The 18399-nt window shown below is 36.7% G+C and overlaps 1 protein-coding gene across 1 annotated transcript in view; it reads right to left on the bottom strand.

Moving 5' to 3' along the window:
- The window catches only part of LOC129776406 (myosin-I heavy chain), a 133384-nt gene that overhangs the window by 30860 nt on the left and 84125 nt on the right, over window positions 1-18399 (bottom strand). The gene's annotated exons all lie outside the window — the stretch shown is intronic.

Genomic DNA, 18399 nt, shown 5'->3' with positions numbered 1-18399 from the left:
TTTGAAGAACCAGTAGATTAGTGCGGGGCAAAGGTGCGCACCTGCGCACTTGTTATAATCCAATAACTCTTGAAATAAAAGCAAATAAAATCCTGTTTACTTACCAAATTGTAACTATATATTAGGCTGTCAAAAAAGTCCTGCGGTTTTTTTTTGAATTTTCATTTGTTCATAAAATTAGTTACAATCATCTGTTTTAAGTCAAATATGCGCCGTTTTGTTCGATGCCTGTCGTTAAGGTCACAAAACATTATGAAATGCATTGTTGAAGAATTTCCTTAAACGTTAGTAAGGAAAATTTTAAGCGGAAAATTTTAAAACATACTTTTGGGATGAAATTGATCAATCTATTTTTTCCATTATTTTCTAGTGAAATGTGCACGAAAATATTTAGAAATTCACTAATTTCTTTACCTATGGTAATATAAATGATAATTCGAGGATTTGAGCGAGCTGCAGGTTATCCGGAGACCGTCCGGGTTATTCTAAACACCCTTGAAATGGTCACCACTGAGCTAGTATCGACAGACCATGAAGTTCGATATGTCGCATGGTGGGATTTGGTTCTGGTCATAAAGTGGTCACTTTCCTTGGAAACTTAATCCGGAACATATCCAGGTTACGTCAGGTCATTTGGGCTTGAATTCATCACAAATAAGCTAGTTTTGAAAAATCCTGAAGTTTTATACTTAGGGATACCATCTGGTCGGAGTTTAAAATCAGGACACCTGTCATAGTTACGATTATGACAAAACCATTGCAATTCTTTGAGATATAAATACACGTGAAATTTATTTATTTAATATATTTCTTGGGCGATCCTTGCGATGAAAATACTCTGGAGATAATGGCCTCTATGAGGCCTCTATCAGGACAAAGGCTAGACTGTGAAAAACAAATAGATCTCAAAATCAGGACATGTCCTGCTAAATCAGGACAGATGGTAATCCTATTTATAACTCAAATGGCGTTTTTTTTTCGTTTGGGTTCTAGACTTTATGGCCACTGAACTTGTTTCCGCCATATTTTTGGAACCTGTGGACCGATTCCGATAAAACTTTGAAGGGCTCTCAAATAAAACCAACATTGGGTTTCAAACGAAACTTGCCGCGTCCAATTCGATTCAGCCGATTTCGAGGAAACTGAGCCGCAACATTGGTTGTCTTATCAAGAAAAAAGTGTTGCTTTTTGTAAAAGTTATGTCTCTCAAAATAGTAATTGTAACTATCTGATTACTAATTCAACTCGTAAAGAATCAGCAGAGTGTGAATTAATATCTTAATAGCGTCTGTTAGTATCGTTTTGATGTGTTGAAAATATGTTTGTTTACCATGCTTGAAAATGAAAACGAAAATGCGGTTCAAAAAAAGATAAATTTTTATGCAACTTCGATGAGATTCGATGAGAACCACTAACGAAAAGAACCTACAGATGATTATTGAATGTTGAAAAACGAACGTGAGAAAGTTTTTAAGTTCATTCGATATTAAGAGCCCAGTTATATTTCGTATTTCTGTAAATTAATATGTTTCGACGTGTTTTGTATTACACTAAAAAGTTGCTTGCAGTAACTCAATATCCAATTTCATTTGCAGACAACATCGTTCGAGGCTCGAACTACATAGTTGATAAAATGTCAATTTTTGCCTTCTGCTCCACTTTGATCCTAAACTTAAATTCTCGAAGTGCCAAAATAACGAATGCAGCGGTGAAGTGCATCGTTGTTTGGATGAATGTTTAAGTCGGTCTTGCTCATACAGTAAATGCGCTGAACCTGAAGCAAACTTATTCACGCCACAGGGGACATATTTTATCTCCGGAGAGATAAGATTGAAATAGCGTGAGCTAATGTCTTTCCATTTATAATGTTAATATGTGCACATTTTTCAAGGAGCGAGTAATACGATAATCGTACAGATTTCATTACCTGACGATACAAAGATTGTATTGTTGGAAATTGGGTCAGGTATGTTGACGAAATTTATCCATTTTAAGAACATATGCGACGCTTCCAATTGATTGCGTTGATTCACACATTGAGGCATATTATCGTAGTTCCGGTTTAGGTGTGATTGAATAATGTCGTTTAGAGTTGAATGATACTGACTATACTATGCTATTACTGTATTCAGATTATGAAGAATGTATTTATTTTGGTTCTTCAAATGCGAAAATAACATAGTGCTACAAAAATCAACTTTTCTTCTGTCTATGATTTCTTGATGAGTTTGGTTCATTTCCAGGTTCGAACCCATTTCATCTTAAAGGCCGTTTTCTATTATCCAGAACGAATCCACCACATCATCGAAGAAGCGTTTTTTCTGTCAAAGATGATTTTTTTTCTACCAACGCTAGTTTGGGTGTAGTCACATTATGAAACATGTCTGAAAACAAACCATATTTTATTTAGCTTCTCACATTGCGATAGTCGTTCTCAGTGCCAGTCCCACGGGACCGACGCGGGGTTCAACGTGTTAATAGGAGAGATATACGCCATTTTAGTTTTTTGTAAAATCTGATTTTTTTAGGTTTTTTGGTCACCAGAGACAAAATATCAAAATGCATTACTATTAATAGATAGAAAAAGTCATTCAAGAATCATGCCTAGAACTATTCTTTTTGTAATTCAACTCAACCTGATTTTCCCAATTCCTTTCATATACCTTGTCCATAGATAATAAGGTCAGTAAAACCAGCGGATAGCGATGACTGAGGTGTACAATCGCGTAATTTTGAGTATACACTCGCAAAATAGACGATAGGCAGATCGCGTAATTTTGAGAGATTCGCGTAAAACAATCGCGTTATATCCAGAGAATCACGTAAAAATGAATCCAGTGTACAGGGTGTGCAACGAATTTTTGCAGTAAACGACATGTTTTTGAAAAATTACACCAATGAGTGATGTATGCGATGAATGTTTTGTGGTTTTTTTTCGTAACATATGAGAACCGTGAATTATTTCATTCAAAAAAATCGCCTCCCTTTCCGATGACTGTTGATAGACGCTTCCGGAAACTGGCGCATGCACGTTTTACCATGTATCGATCCATATATGTCATCACCTCAATGATCTTAGCTTTCAGCGACCTGAGTGTGGTGTGAGGCGTTCCCTTGGTATCAGGGCTCGACAATTTTGAAGCTAAAAAAGGGTGAGTTATATCTATGTTATAACCGCAAAATTGACGTGGGACTACCTTAGCTTAGCAATCATTTGTTTGTATTGATTAAATTTTTGAATGAATGAAACAGTTTCCAAATTAAATTGAATTCAATATAATTGCTTTGTGAGTAAAAAGATTGAAGAAATGTCATGTAAGGTCATTTCATGCATTGTGATAAAAAATGTTCTTCGTTACAAGGAAATTTATTGACAGTCCTTTTACGTTTGGTATGTTGTCTAGGACAAAATATGTGAACGGAAGAGTTATCAAACAATTATTCCATATTACATTTCCATTTGAATTTTGCATTTCTCAAATGTACGTTCTTCTCAAACCGCGAATTGCTTGATTTGATGAACTTCAGACACTCAGTTTCGATTTTGACATGTACGTCGAACGCATATTGTTCAATAGGCGTTATCGCAGCAAATGGTTATCAACGTTTTGCCTAATCATCAAATGGTATGCGTAAAAATACAGTGAGCAGAAGATATGGAGGCATATCCTTCAATGCAATCTAGAATAACCGAGCCAAACCGTTGTATTCGTACCCGCTTTTTAATTCCGTGTTAGGAAAACACTTTTTGGAGTTCAAAAAAACATGCAGAAGTACCTCCGGCTTGCACGAATCAACAACTTCAACTTCTACTTTTTATACTATAGAGGCTTCAAACTTGAAAGTTCATTTTCGCCTCTAGTGTCTGCACGATTTTCCCAGATTCCTAGTTAGTTATTTTCCCAAGACCATGTTAGGAAAACATGCAGTCTGATAGGCGAACACATTTCAGTCGGAACAAAAATGCCCCCGACTTGCATGCATGTATTTGCAATGCCGATTTCCCCAGACACCTTGGTTTAAAAGTCTGTATTAGATAAACATATCTCAGTCGGAACAAAAATGACCCTGACTTACATGTATTTGCAATGCCAATTTCCCCACGCTCCATGAATTAGAAGTATGTGTTAGAGAAACGCATTTCAGTCGGAACAAAAATACCCCCGACTTGCATGAATTTGCAATGCAAATATCTCCACGCTTCATGGATTTGAAGTCTGTGTTAGGGAAACACGTTTCGGTCGGAACAAAAATATTTGCAAAGCCGATTTACTCTAAGCACCCTGGTTTTGAAGTATGTGTTAGGGAACGCATTTCGGTGAGAACAAAAGGCCCCCTACTTTCATGTATTTGCAAGGCCGATTTCCCCGAGGCTGCTTGGTTCTGATGCCTGTGTTGGGGAAATCGTAAATCGGACCAATCAAAACGAGGCAGTTTTAGATAACGCTTAACATTTGACAGTTATTTAATTGTTTATCTAATGAAAATTAATATTTTATTAATTGCGATAGATGCGTAGAAATATTCCCTATCAATTGATGCAAACATCTTTCCGATCCAGTAAAAGAAGTTCGAGTTATAAGCATTCGCAATCTTTCATTTTTTCCTGCATGTTGTGTGTTTAGGTTTTCATATTACCCCCAATATATTTCATTTTGACGTAGTCCCACGTCAAAATGAAAATTACTTTTGAAATGACTTCTTCCTTTCTCTTCAGTCAATATAATTTCGATTGTGTGTATCCAGTACGCATACTGACACATCGATTCTTCGATTTCGTTTTTGTTCTACTATCGTTTTCTTTGAAATTGAAAGCAGACGCTTTCACTTGACGATTGAAAGTGCCCTATTATTAATCATTTGAATGGGCTTTATGTCGCTTTTAGTTTCACATGTGAAAGAACGATGACTGCTCTCAATTGAAGACAGAGTTGCCAACTATAATAATTCATTTGTCGTATTCAGAGGATTCTTGATTCTTGATTATTCTTGATCAGCGTTTCGATTTGGTTTTCATCTGAGGCTTCTCTCCAAACAACTTTGTATAGATTATTCAATATTCTTTTTTCTAAATGTTCCATATACCGATTTGATATATTTAGATGTTATTTGTGAAATATAACGGAACCAGTATCTTTTTTGTTTAGCTCTACATAATTTTGAGCGGCTTCCGTTCCTAGTCTATTCTTTTAATATTCGTGTTATCAAAATTGAATTGAAAGGAAAGTCGTTCAACCGAAGTTCATGGACGTGGAAAAATTGATAAACATGGTAAAAACTCTCCCAGAAGTGGAAAAACCAGCATGTCCCCGAATCTTTGGATTGTTAATATTTTTTCCGAAAACCTGCAGCACTACAGCCAATTACAGGAAAATCTATATTCTGAATTCATCTGTATTCATAGTTCATGTTTTGAACTGAATATTTACTCACCAAAAAAGAAAAGCATATCAGCAGAGGAAGAATTGAACATTGTTTTCAAATTTTTATGTTATTTGGTTCGATTATATAAATTTCATTATATTGACTTTCCAAACCAAATTTTTCTCTTTGGTACTTTTACATTCTGAAGCGTATTCCTTCATCAATAATCAATTCCTCAAATTTGTCAAATATTTTGGTTTCATGAAATTATCCAGCATTGGTTTTGAAATTCTTAGAACAGTTTGAGTGTTATGAATACAGTTCGGGATTTTCATTCTGGATATTCAGTCGATTTACAACTGACAATATGTATGATAAAAATGTTAGGCACATATTTGAACCAGAAGAATTTTGGTAGGGATTCTAGTAGGTTTATTATGGATATTTTTTCTGATAAAATGAAAAGTGCAAACATCAGGAAAAATCAGGATCATTTTCTAAAAATCAAAGTAAATTGAACTTTTGTCAGGGAACGTGACAAAAAGTCTGAGGAATACTTAAAAATCAGGAAGGTTGGCATCACTGTTTGAAGGTTTCATTCGATTTCGCTTCTCCAAACTGCACAACTTCTCTGAAGACACCCCTTCTCGAAAATGTAAGGTACCTAGAACGAGAAAAGATTTTTGGCCGTCTTCTCTTTGAACGGACAAACTGTGTATCGGATGGTAATAAGTAGGGGAAGTCCGGGCAAGACGCCCCGGTTAAGCAAAACAGGATGAAACATGTATTTTTACTACATATTTCAACGTTTCTTCACATCCACAACGTAGCCACGTTTGTTTTCTTTGTAATGAAATGAGCAATAACGATCACGATTAGGGAAACCAACAGAAATAAGAAGAATTCCAAACGCATCCATATTACACCATTCTTTAACACTCCTATACTCGCGCATTGGTCTGTCAGACCGAGAAATCAATAATTTGTTAATTTCTCAGAAAATATCAACACTACGACTTTGCGATTCTCTCTAGCTTCGTTATTCGTCGTTCATCATCGTTTTGCGTATCGCATGTGTTAGTACAAAGGGGACGTGTGCCACTTTTTAACACTTTCGGTCTGATACACCGACGCGAGTATAGGAGTAACTTTTTTGGACAAGTGCCTTTTTTCATATTCTAGAATATTGTTCGGTGTTTCGGATTTCTTGAATATAATGCATAAGATCATTACCGGACTATTCTTATTTTATTTCAGTCCCTTTTGTAACTGGATTGAACGGATCCATATATTAACTATTCGTCGATATATTTGTCGTTAGATTCATACGTTCAAAAGCAAAATATAAATGTTTGACTTTCGTATAGTTATTCGCTAAATATAATGGTCATACATATACACACTTGTGAAATAATTTCACTTGTGGAAGAATTGTAAACAGTAAACTATAAACTAATCGGTGGCTTATGGTAATTTTTAACAGTTACAGTTTCGGGGATATTTTTTTTTAAATGGACAATATCGACAAGAAAACAAGAAAAAGAAAAGAAATCCTTTATGTCATATTTTTATGCCCATCTAAAAAGACATTAATTCTTAGTTTACCAAGAATACAGAGACAAAGAATATTGGAAATATGCTAACTTTATATTCCAGAACCTTTATCATCAGGTAATTATCTAGAAGGTCGTTATACATTCTTCTCTTCGATAAAAGACCCGAAAAACACGCAACAACTGCATGAAATGTAAAAAATATGTTTATTTCGAGCATGCAGTTATGATATGTTCTGATTCTTACTCAAATGAAACCACAATCGATTAATACGTTTTTATGTTATTTTATAGCTCTTTATACTTCCATGAATTATATTCAGTTGCTTACTTTTAATTAATAACAGTGAAAAAATCGATTTTCGTTATTTGTGTTAGAGTATCAAAAATTACTCTGTTTTGAGGAGGCTGAATTAGATGACTATTAAAACTGAATAAAGACGAAGAAAACATATTTTTTGGAGTTTTTTCATTCAATCATACCCTCTTCTTCAAATAAATACAAATAAAGCCTGAAAAATACACAATGGCAACATTACAGAGAAGTTCAATTTTCGGTTTGTGACACCGTGCGCGAGTATACGTGTTATGATTTTTCACGCGAGTACAGGAGGGTTAAAAAGCGAGGTAAGATGCCCATATGCGTGTCCAAAACGCACCACAACAAAGAGTCAAAATGTCAAACGATATCGAAGCGTTTATTTTAGATAACTCTTGATTCGCTGCTTATACCCTCCGTTCCCGTTACGTTTCTACCAGTTAGAATCATCATATGATCTCGAATTTCAGAGGCAAACGTGGAAAACGCTAAAGAATTTTTAATCCAATATATTTGTTTACAAGCGTACCAATATGTGTCGCTGAAGAAGACGAAGATAGACGTGGTTTTTGGTGCTAAAATACATTTAACTGTAATTATAATGAAAAAAGGAAATTATAAGCACAGAAAAATCATGTCAATTACTGCGTTTTGCATGATTTTTCATGGTGGTGCTTTTTACCGACACGGTGCGTCTTACCCAATGTTCCCCTATGCGTTATATTAATTTTGAAATAGCCAAACATAGTCGAATATTTTTCGCTTTAGAGGCGCAGAATCTTCCGTTGTCGGGTATCCAAAAACGTGGAAAACGGAAAGATCACGACGCGATGAATCATTGAATACATCGTCGGTATGGATGCCGTGTATTAAAATGCATTTGATTTTCAGGGTTTCGTTTCGTCGTGTGGTCGAGAATTCGAATTTACAGAGTCTCATTACTCGCCGCATACACACATACACACACTCTTTACAGATACACGGGCCAAAGGTTGTGCAGTCCACTGATGATTCAACAAGAGCCAAAGGTTGTACCGCTCATGATAACTCTACACGAACTGATGATTGCGCCGGCTAGTGACCATTCTATCCTGGATTCCTCGAGTCGAGAAAGACGCACCACGCTAGATATGAGGTACAGACTAGGGGGGCGTTGCTGATTAAGGGTCAGCTGCATCCCAATAGGAAGTATCCCGTGTCGGGCACACGTACAGAGCATTGGAGACAGCAACATCCCAATTACGAAAACACTTGTAATACTAACCTCGAGCCGACCGCGAGTAATCGGTTACATATTACTAACATAGATAATAAGAAAAACTGTCAAAATATTGAACTCCGGCCCCGTCAGGCTAACGCCATATGAGCCTTGATAAAAATATATATTTTGGAAAAAACAAAAAAATTACTCGCCGCAGTGAATTCAGTACCCGAACCGATCTCATTTGGCGCAAAGTCCCCCCATTCATCCGGCAGATGATGGGAGGCATTATGGGCGGTCGGTGTTCATTCATACAATCCATCATCATCGGGGCGGCGCGCACACACAATGGTTCGGTCAAAGTGGCGCACGCTCCAAGACCGGCAGCCGGCCGGGGAACATGTGTGTGGAATATTAATTTGCTCGCGAATCTCCCGATACGCGTCGCACTTTTCCGTTGTTATTATTCCCCACGCTGGCAATTGCTTTACGCGGGAAGCCTATTAACACATTACGTAATCTCAACGTGGTTTTACTTTCGTTTCAATGGCACACAATGGCAGGGAAGTGGAGTAGACATTAAATTGCGACTGATTTTAAACGTGTCGTGCCATTGAACCGTCGCTACTGCACGGTGCACGGAAAGTGGTGAAATTCAGGAGGAATAATATTGGAAGTTACATCGGAAGCTGATTTACCATCTATTTGATACGAAAAACGAGAGTTACTATTGGCTATGTCAAGTATAACGAAAAGTAATGGAAAAATCTACTCTAATGAGGATACACGTAAATATCGCTTCTCTAATTCCATTTCTCTTCATTGAATATGACTAATCCAGCGTAACTCTATTTTGATGTTATTAACACCACAAATGGCTGCTTATGGCGTGTATAACCGCCCAGGGTGACAGAGTGTTGGGTAACTGACCCAGAATCATTCAAGAGGTGATGAGTATTATATATGAGGAAAAAAAAGCTTTCTACACATAGGGCCAAATCTCAACTATGATGGAGTGATAGAACTTTTCTTTTTTTTTGTTTGCCTAAAACTGTTTGTTCCGTTTAGGCTTTGTTTGCGTAAAACTAAATTTAATTTGAAAAAATACGCAGTTTATTTATTTATTTATTTATTTATTTATTTATTTATCTATTTTAAGAAAACGGTAGATGAGAAAAAATGAAAAAGTTTTAGAGCATTCAAATTGAGTGAAGTACCATTTTGGAAGTGATAACCTAAAAATTAGTGTTTTCTTAGGAGTATTTTGAATTTTCTACAAAAAAAGCGCAATAAACATGATTGCAGATTGTTTTGTAGAAATATCATTTGAAACTCAGAGTGAGAGTAATCCTATAAAGAATTAATTTGGTTGATAGGCCCATCAATCAAGTTTAGCATGTTTTTTTGAGAATCAATTACTCTGTCATAGTTAAGATTTGACAATATGCGTACAATTTTTTTGGATAAAATATCCTCTACAACCTCCTGAAAGATTTAACAATCTGTGTACAAGTTCACACAAACCAGTCATCAAAATTTCTTCTGGATTTCCAATTGAAATTTGTGGCTTAAAAACAGAAAGTGGGTTATATCTATGGTATAACCGCAATGGTGACGTAGGACTATCGTTGATTCAGTGATCCTTTGTTTGAAGTTGAATCTGAATCCATTCTGAATGAATGAATAAATGAATATTTGGGGGACTTCGAAAACGAGAGCGTTACGTTGGAGGTACAAGGTTTCATGCATCCAATATTGGATACGAAAATATCCTACTGATGGGGAAGAATAATCTTCAGAAGCTATCCGACGATTAGATATTTGCACATTTTCCTCGATACTGGAAGCCCACCAGTGGTTTATGCTAACTGGATAACCATCTGTTAATAGCACTTGATTGAAACATATTTGGTCACAGTGTTACATGGATCTTTCTCGATGCTGAATGGCATCCAAACGGAAAGAATTCCGCGCGTGTATGTGTGTGTGTGTGTAGCGGCTGCTTCGAGATCTTCCCGGGAAACCGTTTGTGGCATCACTCTCCTCCTGATGGATTCATGTCTGGCCTAAGGTGCATAAACAGGCTCTTGGTGACACCGTTCATCCGCGCTTTCATGATAAACGAAGAGCTTCACCACAACAGCGACAACATGCTCCAATCGCTGTTCAATTAGAACTGAGTGGATTTCCGAGCGGCGCTCGCTTATATACCGATTGGTGATTTCAATAGCCTGTTTTGAAAGCAATTTTAAGACTATTGAAACAAGTTTTTGGATCAAAATGTAACAAGTATAGAATGCGTAGACATTTTATCTTTCGAATGAAGTATTTATCATACCATTTCGTTCAGTTGTTTAGGAGCTATTAACGCTCAAAATCTCGGTCTCCGGCGTAACGCTTTCGTTTTCGAAACTTTGATTTTACACCCCGGTATAGAAATGAAAGACGTAGTCCTACGTTAAAATGCATTTTATATATATTGCGGTACCTTAGATGAGCTTGAATATTTTTTTCTGTAATAGAACACTTTAGTAAAGAATTTGCAGTATTTAATAGTAAACTGACCAGACGTCCCGCACTTCAACAAAGTGTCCCGCGTTAAATTACGTCCTGCATTTGGCAAACGAAGCGGAAATGTCCCGCTATATCAATATAGTGCATTATTACAATTTGATCATGTAGATTTTCTTAAATGGATGAACCTCTTAAAAAAACTTTTATTTGGCAGACTGTTTAAAAACGCTTCCAATACATCCGAAGAAAAACACGTTTTGTTTAGAAAGTGTTAACTGGGAACGATAGCTGGGAATACTGAGAATAGTTGGCCGGAACCTCAACCATGGTCGATGAAAAGATGGATGTCGTAATGTTCTTTAATTTGAGGCTCTGGCGGTCAGCTATCTCTGCGTTTTGGAATTTTTTGGAGGAAATCTTCCGTGTAAGGTTCGCCCAAAAATTTAATATCGATCGCAACTGGGGGATGTTGGAAAGGTTGGCGGTCTTCGCTACAATATTTATCTCCAACCGATCCATCCTCCAATGATATTTTGACACAATGGGCTGCTGCCAGGTTCGGTCTAAAGACCACATCACCTTTGCGTGATACTTCTTGAAAAAGGCGGAAACAGGCATTTCGTACTGTATATCTCTCCGTTTACCTTAAAACTCGATGAAAGAGCGGCATGGACATTTGCTTCTCGTCTGTCAGAGAAGAACTTGTTGTGGAAGATATATTTGACGACATCGCTTACCTTACCATCGCTCATGAAAACACTGACTAATACTGAAATCGTTGAGAAATGGATTGGAATTTTCAAGCATTCCATTCCGTGATTTGAAGAAAATGGTATAACTCGAATCATCGGGCTTAAATGCTCTAACTGAGTGAGTTTTTTCAGGCGTAAACAAAATCTGTAATTATATGTGCAGCGTTTCAATGGTTTCTTATATTCATCTATTAGGAAACACTAAGTAATAAGACACTATCGTAACAGACATGTTTGGACTCCACAAAGAATGTGATTCAAATGTAGATTTAGCGTATAGCACATGAGGGGATTAGAATGAAAGGGGTGTAAGTGATTTGATCGATTTCTCTACATCGACTCTCTCTTCTGGTCATAGCTTAGCTGCAAATACATTCCCAGTTGTATTTGACAATGTGGAAGACAGGTCAGAACCTCATCTATCGGCTTCTATAGCGAACTTAAATTGGAACTTTTTTGCAGTTGAGTTATTAACTAAAGAAAAAGTTGATAAAGAGAAATCGATCAAGTCACTTACATCCCTTGCATTCTAAGGCCCTCACATAATACTGACAATTGTTGATTTTCGAACGATTTATGAAAGCTGTATGGAACTACGTCTGTTATGCGGATAAACAGTGATTTTTCGGAAATGTTTTTCCAAAATTTCTCAGATGTTTTCGAATAAAAAATGTTTGTTTGCATGTTGAGCAAACATATTACATTGTGTAGAATGCGAAACAGCGAAAAAGTCGATCTTGTCCATTTTGTCGTTTACGTCTCCTATACAAACATGGGCAGTATAGCCAAGATTATTAAAAATTTTATCTTTATCTTATTTATACAAAATACTTACCAATTCAAAAACAATGCGATTGGTTATGTGAGTAAACTTGACATCATTTTCTCAGCAATAGTCATTCCCATAGTCATATTTTTCATTAGTTTCCCATAAGTCATATTAGTCATTCCCATAACAAGTTGGTTCACGTTACAAATCTAATACAGTATCTAGAAAGTTTCAAATAAGAACTTGTGTTAATTAGTAGGTGTCGATTTTTAGACCTAGTCGGCCACCAAATCAGTTTTCGCTTATGTCGACCCCATGGGGTCGACATCGATCATTTTAAGAACCCCTGATCTACAGTCACACATAAAACAATGGTGGGTCGACCATTTCACGATCGGAACATCCAGTGAACATTGTAACTCCACCGTGAACTTGGCTGGCATGTTGAATGTAACTGGAAATTCATACAAATTACAGGGATATTCACTTAACTCCTCGAAATTCTTAATTTTATCTTCCGAGTCATTAGGGAAACTCCATCTGATGTCACTACACCACGGACGATAGAATTTCGTTACATGTACTTGACTAAGCATTCAAGTGTTTTTATTTTGGAATCGTTCGTTTCTAATGTTCAGTTTGTCTTCTTACTTCTTTCGAAATTATCGAGACCATGTCTCATTAATTCAAATCTTGAGATGTTGTTCCGATGCAGAACGCTTTGTTGATCTAATTCGCTTCACCACCGTAGCATTCTTTTTGGGTGCCATTCCACCATTTTTTTTATTTCTTCCATATGCTGTATATGTTTCCAAACTAATGTATACGTTCTATGCGTATCGCTAGACATTGTTATTTTTCATTAACTCTATTCATGTAGTCAGCAATTCTATTTAGAAGGCATTCAGCGTTCTGAATACCTGCGATTGTTTATATTTCTTCGGCGGAAAATTTGAAAATGTACTCCTTAGCGACTTTCTTTCCAACATAGTGAAGTTTGATCAAACATTTGCTTCAAAAATGTCTACTGTGACACCTTAGTAACGCTATAAAAAAGGGATATAATAGCGATGTAAATTTACACTGTTATTATACTGAGTAAAACTAAATTATTTTGCTCTAAAAGATTGAAGGATTTGAAGTTTCCATTATTTGTCTCTGTTTTTATCTTCAAACTACCACGAAATCAACAACTTTCGTACTTGTTTTCTTCTATTTTTACGTCCGTTCTATTACCGTTTTGATCATCTTATAGAAGAAAATCTAGCGTTCAGATTGACCGATTGGAGCAAGCAACCTATGTTCTCTCTGTGGCTCATTCAATAAGAATTGGGAACTGTGCAAATTCGAAACGAAATTGCGAAATTCCAATTGTGAATTGGTTCAATTTGTGCTTCTAAATCTGAAAGGAGCAAGCGGAGATTAATGGTGCCCGTGTGCGAAGTGTGCTGTGCAAAAAAGTCGCTCGCAAATGCAGTGCAAGAGAAGGAAAATTATTGCGACGTAAGCTTCGCCATCTTCAGCTGCTTCTATGAATCACGCTTTTTTTCAGACGCGGAGCAGAACAAAGATGAATATGTCACAACATTTGACCACGCAATATAACTGCCGATCCACTAAGCGTACATCGGAGCTGAAACGAGTCTATATGATTCGACATATTGGTTGCTTTGCTGAATTCCATAATCGATCATGCATTGCAAAACGTTTAGTATACGTGTAAGTGTAACACTATCTGGTAGCAGTTTTGCTAGAAAGAGCATCAAAGCTGAAACAAGTTTTTTTATTATTCTAATATTCAAATCAATCGCCACATATGGTTATCCGCGCATCATTCGAGAATGGTTCGTCTGAATTGAACTGTTTATTTTGTTATATTATTAGTCCAATTGAAATTCGCGTTGACGCATTTAGCGTCATGTTCCGTGGGTTTGAAGTGAAAATGGCAATGGAGAATCTATTCATTCATCCTCCATAAATATTTATTTTTATTTTATGCATACAGGACGCAGGAGCAGGGTCACAGATGACAGACATGTCGTTCCACTTCGGCATCTTTTATAGTGATATGCATAGTTCAATGATTAATCATCATCCTTCTGCCGTCATCGTTCGATTGTCACTGATGGAGTGACCAAACAATACCCAACAATTAAACTAAATGATCCTTTTCAGGTCACCAAATTATTATCGAAGAATTAAATAATGGAACTGTTCTATTAATAACACAACAATGATCATACCAACTGTCTCCGCTGTCCGGTGGTCTAACTGGATAATGCAGAAGGAATACTCTTAAGCCTAAATGGCTACTGTGTAATGTATGCAATGGTATAGAAGGAATACTTTTACGCTAAAAATGGCAACTGTGTAATGTGCTATTTACAGATATGATAAACATGTGACATGTACACGATTAAAATTCGGCTCTATTGCAACTAAAGGGCTAATGAGCCTAGAATAAATGATATTTATTTGCAACGTCTCGAATGTTATAAAACGATTCCACAGACTGATCTTAACCTAATAGCCCTTAATCCTATTTTTAAATACATTTTTAGACATGTCAAATTCAAATACATCACAAACACTGTTGAACAAACGAAAACAAACATCCAACGGATTATTGAGACCATAAGAGGTTCTATGTCGTCTAATGAACAGTAAGTCACGCTCACGAAGTTGACGGGAAGGTGCATAAAACGAAACACTGGACAACAAAGATGGACAGTCGATGTTTCCCGAAATCAAATCAAAGACAAAAACCCGTTGTAGATTGGATCGTCTGGAGGCAAGCGTTTCGAGAGCGATAAGTCTACAACGGCTTTCATAATCGGGCATGTTCGTTGGGTCAGACCACGGTAATGAGCGAAGGGCGTAACGAATGAAGCTGCGTTGCACTCTCTCCATTCGGATTGTTTGGGTTGTGTGAAATGGAGCCCACACACATACCGCATACTCCAAGATACTACGAACTAATGAGCAGTATAGTGTCTTCATGGCGTAGATATCCTGGAAGTTGCTGGTACTACGTCGAACAAATCCTAGGACTGAGAACGCTTTGGTAGTTGTTAGGTTGATGTGTTCGTTGAATCGAAGCTTGTTGTCGATGGTCACACCGAGATCGCGGATGGAAAGAACACACTCCAGGGGTACGGACCCGATTGAGTACATGAATTCGATTCGTGATTGTCGGCGAGAAAATGCGATAGACTTACACTTTTTCACGTTTAGCTCCATACCGTTCTCAACGCACCATTTTTGCAATTCATCAATATCGGCCTGAAGTGCACAGCAATCGAGGTGAGATGCGACGGATCTGTAAATCTTCAGGTCGTCGGCGTAAAGCAGCTTTCGTGATTTCAATCGGAAGCACAGATCGTTCACGAACAGCACGAAAATTAGTGGCCCCAGCACGCTGCCCTGTGGCACACCGGATGTAATTTGGAATAACAAATGGGATAAAAAATAGCCTAATATAATCCTATGTTAACTATGCGAAACAAATGGGATAAAAAATAGCCTAATATAATCCTATGTTAACTATGCGGTAATGTCTCGGATACAACCCTCCTGTAACTTTTTAACGTAGGACTACGTCTTTCATTTCTGTACAGGGATGAAAAGTGTGGTATGATAATCATTTCATTCGAAGGATAAAATGTTTACGAGTTTTAAGCTTGTTACTTATTGTTGAAAAAATTGTTTCAATGCTTCAAAAAGTGCTTCAAAAACATACATTGGATTAACAAAAATCTGTATCCGTTTATACCAGCTTAAAAACTTACTCAAAGCTCTCCGAGTTTGAAGCCTCTATCATTCATCACAACGACAACAACAAAATCCACTCAGTTATGATTGTGCAATCGATGGAGCATGTTCTCGCTGTCAATCAAAGCACTGTGCTTTCTCTGACCAATCCGTTCCTATTTTGCTACCCGTCTGAGCAACGTGGTTCAATATGTAGTCGTTAGTGACGGAGAGGGTCATCCTGGTTTGTATACTAACGTTACCTAACACTCCGAGTGGATCCGTGCAGAAGTTCTTGTGGGTTCATTTTTGAAAAACATTGTCTCTTTGGCTTATCCCATTGATATCACTAAATATTATTATTTGAGAAACTTAAATACATCCCGGTTGTCCATTGAATTATCGGACATACATATTAAAACAATCTCTACGCTAAAACCTTGTTTAAGAGTTGTAACCGAAAATCATTCGTGTTTTGTTATTGTATTAAATTTATTCCAACATAATGGTAACGAGATGTGTCAGAATAAGAAACTGGTTGAATTTATATGTTAAAAGCATCCGATGGCGGGCAAACCATGGCGACGAGATGATATCAAGAGATCATTTTAAGCGTGAATATCTCTTTGCCGGATGAACGAAGTTCAATAGCTCAAAAAGAGCTTTGAAAGCGAACATTGAAATCACAAAAATCTGGGTGCCAGCTCGGAAATCCACTCAGTTATGGTTGTGTTCTCAGATGGGGCATGTTTTATTTTACTACCGGTATGAGCGAAAAATATCCATTCATTGGGAATTGTTAAGATGTAACCTCAAATAAATAATTACTGATCCAATGGTAGTCCTACGTAAGCCTTGTGGTTATATTACAAATACAACCCATCTCAAGTTTTCATGTTAAACTTGAATCTATGATATAAAGGATTATTATTGTAGCAGTGTGTTCGAAATTACTCAAATCTCTCTTCCTGAAACATCTCATTCATGTAGAGCAGAACCATCATTGTGATATAGTCGAATTTCATGTCAACGCGACTAGTCATTGGCAGTACTGCCTCTGATTGCAGTGAAACTTTGTGGGTGTAAGAACATTCACAATTTAAGCAACTTTGCATGGCTGAAATTCCAAAACAAAACAAAACTATAAAACTGTAAAACCTACAAAATTTTGGTCAAAGGATGAATTGTTTAAATTTAAAAAAAATAGTCAATTTTTTAAATTACTCATAACTAATATTCTAAAAATTCAAATCCAAATCTCGAAAAAAAATCTAGACAACTTTTTTTTTGAATTTTTTTTTCCTAATTTTTACAAAAAAATTGAAATCAAAAGTGTGAAGACCTACTAGATTTCTGTCAATGAATTAAGTGTAGAAAATTGTTCATATTATTTGTGGACCCTGAATTTTTGGAGTTAAATTTTTTCGAAAAATAAACTCAAAATCACAAAAAAATTTACTCATAAACCTTCAACATTTTGTTTGAAGAATAAAATGTAGGAAACCATTTTAATTTTAATCTATGTTTATAAAAATGGATTTCTGTCTGTCTGTCTGGCTGATTCTTATGGACTCGGAAACTACTGAACCGATTAACATGAAAACTGGTATGTAGGGGTTTTTGGGGCCGGCGAAGGTTTTCGTGATAGTTTGAGACCCCTCCCCCCTCTCTAAGGGGGGGCTCGCATACAAATGAAACACAAATTTCTACATTACTCTGGAATTAATCAAGCAAATAAAATCAAATTTTGAGGTTTGAGGTTTTAGGGTGCAATAAATGTTTCTATGGTGGTCAAACTCTCCACCCCTCTCTCCAAGGGGGGGGCTCCCATACAAATTAAACACAAACTTCTATATTATTCGGGAATTAATCAAGCAAATGGAACCAAATTAGGCATATTGAGGTTTAAGGGTGCAATAAATGTTTCTATGATGGTTAGACTCTCCACCCCCCTCTTTCTCTAACGAAACACAAACTTCTGCATAACTCGAGAACTAATCAAGCACAATTTGGGATGCGAGGGATTTTTGAGTATGAGAAATGTTTCTATAATGGTATGACACCCCTCCTCTGGAATGGGGAGGGGGTCTTATAAAAATATTACACATATTTCAACAAAAAATATTCCAACCAAACAATTGAAAATTTTCGGAAAACTCTGAAAGAAAACAGGAAAA

This window comes from Toxorhynchites rutilus, chromosome 3, assembly GCF_029784135.1.
Source record: "Toxorhynchites rutilus septentrionalis strain SRP chromosome 3, ASM2978413v1, whole genome shotgun sequence".
Classification (NCBI taxonomy): Eukaryota; Metazoa; Arthropoda; class Insecta; order Diptera; family Culicidae; genus Toxorhynchites; species Toxorhynchites rutilus.
The sequence above is the reverse complement of the archived record's forward strand: the minus strand, read 5'-3'. Positions and strand labels throughout refer to the sequence as shown.